The 13,342-nt window shown below is 36.1% G+C and overlaps 1 long non-coding RNA gene across 1 annotated transcript; it reads left to right on the top strand.

Moving 5' to 3' along the window:
• Nucleotides 1-5,565: 5,565 nt before the first annotated feature.
• LOC141482797 (uncharacterized) lies at nucleotides 5,566-12,970 on the top strand. Its single transcript, XR_012465730.1, has 2 exons — nucleotides 5,566-6,042; nucleotides 6,106-12,970. It is a non-coding gene; the product is annotated as an uncharacterized lncRNA (long non-coding RNA).
• Nucleotides 12,971-13,342: the final 372 nt, after the last annotated feature.

The raw sequence follows: 13,342 nt of genomic DNA, 5'->3' as shown, positions 1-13,342 counted from the left end.
GTAAAAACATCCTCTAATAGGTTGTTCATTCATATCTTCAAGATTATAGGTTGTGGGGGTGGTTTTATTAATTTTAACAATCTTGAAGAGCTCCGTGGTAAATTTTGCAGTGTAAGACTTTTCAAAAATATTTTTGTACTTGCTTATACGTACAATATCATTCAATTGGAATTTGGGTTTACTTTGATTTCCTCCAATTCCTTTGATACCTTTGAATTTCAATTTTGTTGTTGAATCAACATTGATGGGTGCCATACCTATTGTACGATGAACTTTATTGTTATATCTACTAGTTATAGTTGGAAGAATATCAAGCCATTTGTGGTGACCTCTCATCGAAAATTCCTTGTAGAGCCATGCCTTTATTGTACGAATCACTCTTTCTGCTATAGCCGCCTTCTTTGTTCTAAATGTTGAATAATGATTGATATTATAGTCTCGCATGAGAGATGAGAAGCTTCTATTAAAAAAATTCTTTCCCTTGATCGCTTTGTATATGTTTGGGGGAAAATTTGGCTTCCTTTAGTACATGTTTCATTGCATTAGTTATTGTACTACCTGTTTTATCTTTGACTGCTACAGTCCACAAATATTTTGAGTAACAATCAATCACTACAAGTATATATCGGTATCCTTTATTACTTTTTGCATAAGGTTGTAGTTCAGCTAGATCTATTTGCCATAGATCTGCAAAACCTTTGATGGTGGTTATTCTCCTACGAAAATTACGTATTGCAGGTCTATGTAATTCATTAACAACTTGTCGTTTGACATCACTTATTTCATTATTCATTCTATTTCAAGAATGATTAAAGGGAAAAGTTGATAATGTTACTGCATTGAATGATGATATGATAGTGATCATTACTTATGGATATATCAATATATTATACCTTCTTCACGCATTTCTTCAATTATTGTCAAATATAGGAAATGAACATGAAATAATTCAGATTCATTTAATTACATACATGAATTGAAAGATGTTCCAACCTCACTTCAATATTTTAACACAAGAACACACACAAGAATTCCATCTTTTAATATTTCAAGTTCATAGACATCGAAATTGATCCGATCACAGGATATGGAATATAAAACAATCTCCAAATACGCAAACTTGGCACAGATTGCATGCTGTGCATTTTACCTCAGTACAGTGACCGGATCAAAGTCGCAATGTCAGCGTATAATTCTTTATAAATATTGAGGAAGGTCAAGATCATGGATCATAGTTAACAGACAACAGACAGTATTCAGTATTCATTTGAGTATCGATTAATCATCAGCAATGCAGCACACTTCCTTCTCTTCGATCCTGCTGGGTGGCAGTATAATGTAAGTTTTTGATTGTTTTAATGTATTATTTTTATTTACATTTGCGTGTGAGTTTATTTTTTCTGTTTCTTCACAATAAATATTTAATCAAGTTTCAAATGAGTTCTTTAATTATTTTGGATGAATGAATGAATGGGTGAAACAGCAAATGAAAATCCTCTCTTTAATAGCCAAGCGAGTACTGAGTTGCGACATTATTGAAATCATTTCATTGTCATGTCCAGTATGCCCAGCTGACTTTGAAGCTACCAATAGTCGTAGGCGAGCAACTAACTCTTTCGGTGAATTCCAGTACACATAATTCACAGGTTTAGAATTATATGTTTTCTCCATTTTCTTTCGTTTGAGTGCTCCATCAATTTTACTTCTACTTCTTATCGGATATTGTCGTGAGTCTAATAGAGGTTTGATAACTTCAACGAAATTTTTTAGAATTTGTGTTTTTAAAACCATTCTTCAGATGATATTGTTTATATGGAGCATTCGTTATTTTCAATATTTTGAAATATACTTGACGAGTTTCTTCATTATCAATATCTTGCGGATTCTTCAAAACGATCATATCATACAAGTCTGGACTACCTGCGCATTCATATTTTTTCACTTTATCAGCATCCCAAACTGAAATGTTTCCATCTTTGAAATGTACCACTAGACTTCCCATTTTCAGCTTTTGTGTTATAGGATCCATACGTACACCAAATGTTCCATCATATGCTGGATTTCTAGATTTTACAGTATTCAAATGTTTCGCCAAAACATCATCACGACTTTCATTCATATTAGGTGAGGAGTCATGATCCGAGGAATCGATGTGGGACGATGATGGTGTTTCGAATAGAGTTGTTCTCATATCGTCTTGAAGTGTGCTCGTGTCACTACTCACAGATGATACACTACCAAAAGATTGTTTTCTTCCTATCGGAGTACTCATGGGATAATTTGAAGTAGATTGAACATTTTCATGGTTTGACGATAACATTGATGATTTCGAAGTAGCGTTTGATGATAAAACACTCAACGGTTTCGTTATGGGCTCATACAATTTTTCTAGTGTCGTACGATTTTCAGTATTATCATTCTTGATAGAGTTGAATTTCTGCCTGACAGCTTCTGTTGTCTCTACTATTTGACGTTTCAAATTCATTTCACTGTTTTTATTTTCAGAATCATTTTTCGTATTCATAATGCTCTTTTTGAATTATAGCTCAATTCGCTGATGAAGTGAATTTTTCTGTCCTTATCAATGACTAGAAATCCATATTGGTCCTCTCAGCATTTAACACACATCAATTGGAATTGTTTGAATGTTACATCGGGTGAAACATGATCTAAATAAATGTGGTATAAATTCGTCTCATCTTGTTTGAACATTATAATGGAATTGGTATTGTCACGCACTAATTGTTTGGGTACCCGTGAATATGTCTGTGCTAGATAAAAACAATCAACATCCTTATGACGTCCCATATAGAAATATGATCTAATAATATCCTGCTTTTCACATATCACATCATCAAAAATGAAAACAGAATTAGGCTTAGCGTCGGAGGGTTCCACTATTTGTGCATTATTGCTGAATGTATAAAAACCTAATCTTTTTATAGGTTCCAAAACATTTCGCAAGTACTAATATTAAGGTTGATTGAGTGATTTCGAATAGAGATACACATTTCTAAATCTCAGTCCTTGTGGATGTGTTAATAGTGATATCATTGCATTCGTCTTTCCACAATTTGAAGGTCCTATAATTAATCCTCGAACTGATGATGGGATGATGGAAGTAGTGGACCATGCCTGAATACCCTTTGTCCATTCAATCCACACCCAAATTTCTCATCTAGATTATCTACAGCAAACTTTTCTTTCTGTTTTACAATGCGCATCGTGCCGTGGTTGAAGACTATATAAATGTTATTAGCTTATTCATTTCAATGTGTACCATCAAACGATACGGACGTATTGAAAGTGATCGTAAAATTAAAAGAGGTTGTGGTTTTGTTAATGATTTAATAAACAAACTTCCTTTCGAATTACATCTACCCGGAGGATATCAATACTGGGAACAATCGATGACGAATAGTGGATTCTCTCTAAATTGTCCAATGTCCATCAGAGGTTCACTCATATCTTTATCATAATAACTTCGTTGGAAACTCTCAAAAGCATAATAAGCAGGAGCATCAAGTTTTTTATCGAAATTCAAATTCCAACGCTCATATGGATAAACTTCAGAATTCAAGTATACTCGAATACTATTGATATCAGCAGTTGTAAATTTTGTAATATCCTGTGTTCTATCTTCAGATGTGGTAGTACTTTGGAATGCGATGATAACAAAACGAGGAGTTTCCAGGGCGTTAGTTGTTTTGATGGCCCATATGTCTGAAGAAGTCCCACGTGATGATGGTAGTTCATAGAGGTCACACATGCGATAAGCCAACTTGATTTTGGCATTCAGACCGCTTTTGTTTATTCTACTCAAAAGTTTGAGCTTATGTTTATCATCTGGTACAATTTTTTTTTTTTTCCATTCGATTTTATTTATTTCCAAATCAGCATCAACCTCACCTATATATGAGTTTTTGAATGATCGGGCGATAATCAAAATCAATTCCTGTTTAGCATTCAAGATACTTTTGTTGTAATCTTCAGCAAAACTTATCAAATATTTCAGTGGTAGTTTTCCACCAAAAACATGACTGTTTGTATCCAAGATATCTTGTTTCAATTGTGAAAGTCCCCAGCCATATGTCAATAATGTGTTAGCATGTGATTGTCCAAATGATATCATGGTTTTCATTGTAGATATTATCCCAGGTTTTCTAACAACAGCTACTTGTTCACCACCCATTTCGTAACGAATTATATCAAAGAGAAATGCAATTGCATTATTCGAGATATAGCATGTTTTCGCTACATCTTTAGGGGTGAATTTACCTTCTATGTAAATGAAGCTCTCGACAATATCTAGTATAACATCTTGATTATTGATTGCAATTCTAATTTCATCCGAATTCCTGAATAGCGGTGATCCGTAGGGCTTATATGTGTGCTTATGTAAACTTATGAGAGAATGATCGAGCACTGGTTCATCGAATATATTCAACTTTTCACTGTTTGTTTCGAGCACCATTGTTATTTTCTCACTTTCAATCCAATCGATTTAAAAAATTTAAGATCACTCACAGACAGAGCGTTATGTGCTAACTGTTTAGCATACACTTGTGGAATGAGCTTCTTTTTATGCACACTTTTCTTTTTATGCACACTTTTCTTTTTGATAGTACAGCTCGTTTTGGTTTGGGATTGTTCAATACGATTTTGTCTATTGTAAATGAAACCCATAACAATAGTTATTCGATTTTCTTCAATTCCAAAATAATGAAAATCTCTTCTTCACTTCCAAAATCGATAAGGTTATTTTTTTCATCCAAAATACGCACTGTAATGTTGTGAATCAATTGACGACCTTCTGGACTGACAGGCATATATATAATACTGTGTGGTTCTTTAGTAAGATTGTATCCAGGTTCAACATCAATATCGAATGAGAAAAGAATGTGGGATTCTTCACCATTTATATATGAACCAGATATTATATTGCAATCTAGATAGATAGATGTAGATAGAAAATATCATCTGCAACGATATCATTTGGTTTTTTATCATGAAACAATCTGAACATGATATGTTTCTGTATGACGGCATTGATCTCTTCTATTTCGTAAGCACCACATGGAATTTCAATTGTAAACTTTTGGGGTTTCGATGAGTTGTTGTTACTGAATCTAAAACTCACTAAATTATTAGCTTCAGCTATATTATTGATTGTATTGCATCCATAGAATCCCAAAAGTCCTAATCCATAACGACTGTTCCTATCCAATTCAATTGGTGGAAAAAAATCCGCACTCAAGACACTTGTCCCGACAGCTTGTAGCTCGAACTTTCGTGACATGACTGATGAATATTTTGAAACACATTTCAATTTATTATTGTACACAGCAACAGCACATTTGAGACAATTTACACTTTTTGGAAGGTGTTATATTGTAATAAGTATCATTTTTATCGTTACAAATATTCACATTCTCTATATTACAAATACAACACATAGATTTTCGAGGTATAGGACCATCATTAACATCCGAATGTGAATTTTGATCAGGGTGGTGTTCATAACAATATCTATGTTTCATTATATCGATGTCATCTTGTAGATTGTAACGGTTCAAAATACATTTAATTATTTTTTTATTCGGTTTCAGTTTTACTTTATTTTAGGTATTCATTGGAATCGTAGCCACAGTTCATTTAGCTCGGATGTTAAATGGGTTGCATATTCTTGGTGGACAGATCCATATTCATAAAGAATCACGGGTTGCCGCAGTACAATTTATTTATCAGTTCTCGGTATGGAGAAGAAAAAAAAAGCTTTCTTTTTTCTACAAGAGATAAAATTAAAACAGGTCGGATTTTGCGAAGTAGCAGTGCTGATGTGTAGGAATTTTTCTGTCGTGTTTCAAATTGAAAATTCTCACAAAATTGTGGATTACTGCACTTCTGCTTTCAAGCAACTAATTGCTTATCGTTTCGTCACTTTATTGTGACCTCAGTGAATAGTTTGCTCTTCGTTACGAAGGATTTACGTAAGCCGATAACAACGTCATCAATCGATACTACCCTCAACCAACCAAAGAGGTAAGGGAAAATTAGAAAGCTGGTAAGGCTAAAGATAATTATAACGGGGAATATTTTTTTTAGGGTTTTAGTTCTATTCTTAGTCTTAGTCTTCGTCCTGGTCCTGGTATCCATGACCCTAGGTTTTACCGTGACCATTCCGTGACCATCCGATTATCGGGTTTCAATTGGGCTCCCAAACGATTATTTCTTCAATATTCCCTAACCGGCCGTTCCATATCTGAGACCGCCTGGAGAAATTGCAACCCACGTGCGAATTATTTGAACGTTCGAGTTCCGTAACGACGATTTCGAGTTGGAGGGCTGTGCCTACTATTCCGTGTGCCGTTGGACAGTGGAACCATCCTCGACATCAAATTATTCAGATAAGCTGCATGATTTTATTAGATTTCTCTTTCCGTTGGAAAGCAAATATTTAGTATATATTCAAAATATCAAAAGTGTACACTCAACGTGATCACGTAGAGGTAACAACAGTTGGTAAAATTTGAGTTATTTCTGTCTAAACAAGATTCTGAAGAAAAGTGTTTGGGGACCAGTAATATAATCTTGTTCAGTTTGTTCCACGAAATTGGTCTATATTCATTTCGTAAAATTTAGAGATACAAATAATAAGAAGAGATCTTTACAGTTATTTAACTTAGGTTGGCTCTGGGAAACAGAACCATAACTAGCTAGTGGAAGTCTCCCAACTTAGACTCGCTCATTTTCTTTTGAAGTTGGTGGCGCCCTATATATATATATTTAATTTTTTTTCTATCCGGTATAGAGAGTGTTTGAGTTCAACCCACCCTATACCCGACTGAGCTGCCGTGCAATCTTTTGCGCGTGCCTCTTGAGCGTCTGTTACCGAGCCCTTCAGAAATTAGTTAACCTGTTAAGAAATAACTAAGAACCATAAGTTCTTTCTTTTTTTTTTGTTATTTTCGTTTTGTTTTGTTGGCACGTGGCAAATTTGGCGCCCAACGTTTTTTTTTTAGTAGTCATTTATGTGCCCAGCGATAAACGCCTTTTAATTTTTTTTTATGTTGATGAGTGGTTCAAAACTGTTACGGTCACATTTTTATTTTTAGTTGGATTGCCAACGGTCCCCTGAGGTCTATAATTGAGGTGCGCTTTGCAATAATTTTTTTTTGTTTGTTAGATATAATATACTTTAGATAGGTTAACAAATTTCAACTTTGATTTTGGGAATTTTCGCACGATTTCCATCGGCGTTTTTCCCCTCCGTTTGCTATATTTTGAAACCGGACTTGATCACTAAGTAAGATTTAACAATTTTTTTTCTCTTCCATCTCGACTTCAAAATGGAAGGAAAAGTTGAAATTAATCGACTTGATAAGGATGAATTACTCTACGAACTTGCTATTAGAGGTGTTACAGATAAAACTACGGTAGATTCCATGAGAAAGTGCTTACGAGGGTATCTTAAACTAGAGAAAACAAATCCAAATCTTGTTTTACCGGAATATCCCTATTCATTTGTTGAGGATTCGGACTATATTTCTCGTAAACTCATAGAATTGAATACTGCGGTGAATGATTTTGCAGATTTTCAAACAAGTAGTTCTTTTTTGAAACTTAATACTACACTTTTGCATACATTCAATCGGGCTGAACGTATGACGGTCAGCTCTAATGAAGAAAAGGTCCACAAATCAAAATTCTTAGTAGAATTAGTGACTTTACAATCTAAACTGAAAGCTCGCGCTCGTAAGTTTAAAAAAATTTCTCAACAGGGTGGGTCACCAATAGGTTTGAGCGCTCTCGTGTTGTCGTCTGCCAGTGGTAGTTCGGAAAGCGAAACATCCAGTGATGATGAAAATCCAATTCGGTTACCAGCTCTGAATTCTACTGTACAGATTCCGCCAGTTGTGGCCTCCTCAGCTTCTGTACCGGTTTCTAAATGGAGTTTTACTAAGTTTGATGGGGATAATTCTAAAATATCCCTTAGTGCTTTTTTAGAAAATATAGAAGAAATGTGTTTTTCACGAAACGTGTCGAAAGTTCAATTATTTAATTCAGCTAGTGACTTATTCACTGGAAAAGCCCAGATTTGGCATAGATCAATTCGTAATCGAGTTTCGTCGTGGTCAGACTTAGTTTCCGAACTTAGATCGCAATTTCAGCCAGCAAATTTCAATGAGAAATTGTTGGAAGAAATCAAACAAAGAACTCAAGGATCTCGAGAAAATATTGGGATGTACATTGCGGTAATGACGAATATGTTTAATAGACTCACAGTAACAGTTAGCGAGTCCGTTCGATTAAAGATTTTGCTACAAAATATTTCGCCTTTTTATCAAAGTCAACTAGGTCTTGTGAGAGTCGACTCTGTTAATCAATTACTGGAAATTGGTAGACAATTAGAAGCGCGTAAAGAATCTATTGAATCGTTCGCGCCTCCACCTAGCAATCGGAAAAATTTAATGGAACCGGATCTTGCTTACGTTTATGCTAATTCGGAAATACCGTCTACTTCTCGGGACGAGTGTAACGTTCATGCTGTCTTTGTTTGTTGGAATTGTAAATTGTCAGGACATAGAGCTAGGGATTGTAAATCGGTTGAAAAAAGTAAATACTGTTTTCGATGTGGTACTCCTAACCATACTGTTCGTACTTGTCCTAAATGTAGTAAAATCTCGGGAAACGGCCAAGGGGGTCGGTAAACGACCGTAAGTCGATCTCCTCTTTACAGACGGTCACCAGATCTCACAGTACTCCTTTAGAATTTGAAAAACGCGCAATCTTAGATTATATTTTATCACACGTTCGAAATGATGAGCGGCCATATCTCAATGTGTCTATCTTAGGTGTTGACATATTAGGTCTTTTAGATTCAGGTGCATCCCATACTATAATAGGGGGTCCTGGATGGGACATATTGAGTAGACTCAGTTTGTCTTTAGATGTAAATAATGTGGTGTCATGTACTGTCGCGAATGGTAATGAATGTTTAAGTTTAGGAACCGTATATTTACCAATTAGGGTAGAAAATAAAATTGAATTGATTAAAGCTTTAGTTATACCGTCATTGCCTCACAAATTGATTTTAGGTGTCGATTTTTGGAAACAAATAGGGTTAATTTCAAATTTACGTCGAGATGAGTGGGTTTTTAGCGATAAAATGGATGTTGAGGTAAATTCGGTTGCTCTAAATTCTCGCAGTGATTTATCCAGTAGGCAGTCGAAAGTTTTAAATGAATTCATCGAGAAAGTGTTCTTGGAAATGGGTGACAAGCTCGGGTGTACTAGTTTAATTCAACATGAAATTCGTACTAATGCCTCTCCGTTGAAACAGCGATATTATCCCGTTTCGCCTTACATGCAAGCACATATTGATCGGGAATTGAAAAAATTATTAGATGAAAATATTGTCGAACCATCTGTTAGTCCGTGGGCTTCTCCGATCCTTCTCGTCAAAAAGAAGGATAACAGCTATCGTTTTTGTGTGGACTATCGAAAATTAAATCAAGTTACCGAAAAAGATGCATATCCACTACCGTACATTTCCGCTACCTTGGACAAATTAAGAGATGCTCGATATCTATCTTCATTAGATATCAAATCTGCCTATTTTCAAGTTCCTCTTACTGAAGCCTCTAAGCCATTGACTGCTTTCACTGTTCCGAATCGTGGTTTGTATCAATTCCGCAGACTTCCCATGGGGTTAGCCAATTCTCCCGCTACTTTTCAAAGGTTGATAGACCGAGTTTTAGGTCCAGATCTCGAACCACATTGTTTTGTATATCTAGACGATATTATCATTATTACTCAAACCTTCGAAAAACACATGGAAATTCTAAGAGAAGTATTTGTTCGTTTGAAAAAAGCAAATTTGACTGTAGCTAAAGAAAAATGTCACTTCTGTAGACCTGAACTTTTATATCTTGGTTACGTTATCGATTCAAAGGGTTTACGGGTAGACGCCGAGAAAGTTAAAGCTATCATTAATCTGCCAGTCCCAAAAAGTGTTTCAGAAGTCCGCCGTGTTCTGGGATTAGCCTCCTGGTATAGGCGTTTTGTGCCCAATTTTTCTACCTTAGTCGCCCCTATCTCATCTTTATTGAAAAAGAACAAATCTTTTGTGTGGTCTGATGAATGCGATTGTGCATTTCAAAAACTCAAAGAACATTTGATCAGTGCTCCAATTCTATCATGCCCAGATTTCAGTTTACCATTCATTATTCAAACAGATGCATCCGGATTTGGTCTTGGAGCCGTTTTAAGTCAGATGCATCCGGATGGTGAGAAGGCTATTTGTTACCTGTCGCGATCATTAACTCGTCTTGAAAGAACATATACCACCACAGAACGAGAATGTTTGGCAGTTCTTTGGGCCATCGAAAAGTTAAGGCCATATGTGGAAGGTTCTAGATTCACTGTCATTACGGACCACAGTAGCTTGGTTTGGTTAAACAAGCTTCAAACTCCTTCAGGTAGACTTGCTCGATGGGCCATAAAGTTGCAACAATATGACTATGAAATAATTCATAGAAAAGGTAAGGAAAATATAGTACCAGATACGTTATCTCGTGCTGTTCCTGTGCTGGATATTCTCTCCACTGACCCTGCCCCGAATGTGAATTCGAATTCTGAAATGTCTTCGGATACCGTGGATCAATGGTATAAAAATCTCATAAGTAAAGTTATCAAGTCACCCCACAAATTTCCTTCATGGCGTGTTACGCAAAACCATCTGTATAAGCACGTTACTCCCTTACATCCCGCGTTAGCTCAGGAAGAAGATTATTGGAGGGAGGTCGTACCTAAACCTCAACGTCGTCCTTTAATAGCGAAAGTTCATGAAGAACTTTGTCATGTAGGTGTTTACAAAACTTTTAATAAGTTATCAAAAAATTATTATTGGCCAAAAATGCGCGCCGATGTAGCTGCTTTTATACGACGTTGTCGCACTTGTTATGCAGTCAAGCCAAAGCAAAAAGCGCCTGCTGGTTTGATGTTAAGCTCTCAGTTAAGTATTTCGTGTCCCTTTGAACTAATCAGTGCCGATTTAATTGGTCCGTTACCACGTTCCAAATCAGGTTTTCAATATATTTTTGTAGTTGCTTGTTGCTTCAGTAAATTTCCTCTTCTTTTTCCGTTGCGTAAAGCCACTGCATCTGAAGTTACAAAAATTATGGAAAATCAAATCTTTATGGTTTTCGGTTGCCCCAACTCAATTATTGTCGATAATGGGGTGCAATTTCGTTCGAAAGAATTTACGAAACTCATGACTAACTATAGCGTTAATATTAAGTATACTGCCTTGTATCATCCGCAAGCCAACCCCTGCGAACGGATAAATAGGGTCATCAAAACTATGATTCGATCTTATGTAGGAGATAATCATAGAGACTGGGATAAGCATTTACCTCAGGTAGGGTGTGCTATCCGAGCATCTCGACATGAAGTTACAGGGTATTCGCCAAACTTTATCGTTTATGGTAGGGAACTTCAAACAAAAGGTGCAAAAATCAAACCTACTGAAGAGATCCATTTTGATCGTTCCTCTATCAATCTTGAACGACAACAGGCTTTTGCAAAAGTTTTCGACGATGTTCAAAAACGCATGTTGAAGGCCTACGAACATAATAAATCGATGTATGATTTACGTAGACGAGACATTCAATTTATTGTTAACCAACCTGTCTGGCGTCGAAATCATGTACTTTCCGATAAAGGTAAATATTTTGCTGCGAAGTTAGCTCCAGAATTTGTAGGTCCATTTATAGTCTCTAAAGTGGTGTCCCCTTGGACTTACGAATTGAAAGATGAGCACGGTCGTCACCGAGGTACCTGGCATTGTGGTGGACAGTCCTCCGAATTCTTAGGATCCCAAAAGATTTTGGGAAAATCTTTTAAAGTGGGGGGAGAATTTGTAACGGTTCAAAATACATTTAATTATTTTTTTATTCGGTTTCAGTTTTACTTTATTTTAGGTATTCATTGGAATCGTAGCCACAGTTCATTTAGCTCGGATGTTAAATGGGTTGCATATTCTTGGTGGACAGATCCATATTCATAAAGAATCACGGGTTGCCGCAGTACAATTTATTTATCAGTTCTCGGTATGGAGAAGAAAAAAAAGCTTTCTTTTTTCTACAAGAGATAAAATTAAAACAGGTCGGATTTTGCGAAGTAGCAGTGCTGATGTGTAGGAATTTTTCTGTCGTGTTTCAAATTGAAAATTCTCACAAAATTGTGGATTACTGCACTTCTGCTTTCAAGCAACTAATTGCTTATCGTTTCGTCACTTTATTGTGACCTCAGCGAATAGTTTGCTCTTCGTTACGAAGGATTTACGTAAGCCGATAACAACGTCATCAATCGATACTACCCTCAACCAACCAAAGAGGTAAGGGAAAATTAGAAAGCCGGTAAGGCTAAAGATAATTATAACGGGGAATATTTTTTTAGGGTTTTAGTTCTATTCTTAGTCTTAGTCTTCGTCCTGGACCTGGTATCCATGACCCTAGGTTTTACCGTGACCATTCCGTGACCATCCGATTATCGGGTTTCAATTGGGCTCCCAAACGATTATTTCTTCAATATTCCCTAACCGGCCGTTCCATATCTGAGACCGCCTGGAGAAATTGCAACCCACGTGCGAATTATTTGAACGTTCGAGTTCCGTAACGACGATTTCGAGTTGGAGGGCTGTGCCTACTATTCCGTGTGCCGTTGGACAGTGGAACCATCCTCGACATCAAATTATTCAGATAAGCTGCATGATTTTATTAGATTTCTCTTTCCGTTGGAAAGCAAATATTTAGTATATATTCAAAATATCAAAAGTGTACACTCAACGTGATCACGTAGAGGTAACAACAGTTGGTAAAATTTGAGTTATTTCTGTCTAAACAAGATTCTGAAGAAAAGTGTTTGGGGACCAGTAATATAATCTTGTTCAGTTTGTTCCACGAAATTGGTCTATATTCATTTCGTAAAATTTAGAGATACAAATAATAAGAAGAGATCTTTACAGTTATTTAACTTAGGTTGGCTCTGGGAAACAGAACCATAACTAGCTAGTGGAAGTCTCCCAACTTAGACTCGCTCATTTTCTTTTGAAGTTGGTGGCGCCCTATATATATATTTAATTTTTTTTTCTATCCGGTATAGAGAGTGTTTGAGTTCAACCCACCCTATACCCGACTGAGCTGCCGTGCAATCTTTTGCGCGTGCCTCTTGAGCGTCTGTTACCGAGCCCTTCAGAAATTAGTTAACCTGTTGAGAAATAACTAAGAACCATAAGTTCTTTCTTTCTTTTTTGTTATTTTCGTTTTGTTTTGTTGGC

Source organism: Leptinotarsa decemlineata, unplaced genomic scaffold (assembly GCF_025532065.1).
Source record: "Leptinotarsa decemlineata unplaced genomic scaffold, Ldec_3_MD MMD2_P_RNA_scaffold_14, whole genome shotgun sequence".
NCBI classification, from domain to species: Eukaryota; Metazoa; Arthropoda; class Insecta; order Coleoptera; family Chrysomelidae; genus Leptinotarsa; species Leptinotarsa decemlineata.
The sequence above is the reverse complement of the archived record's forward strand: the minus strand, read 5'-3'. Positions and strand labels throughout refer to the sequence as shown.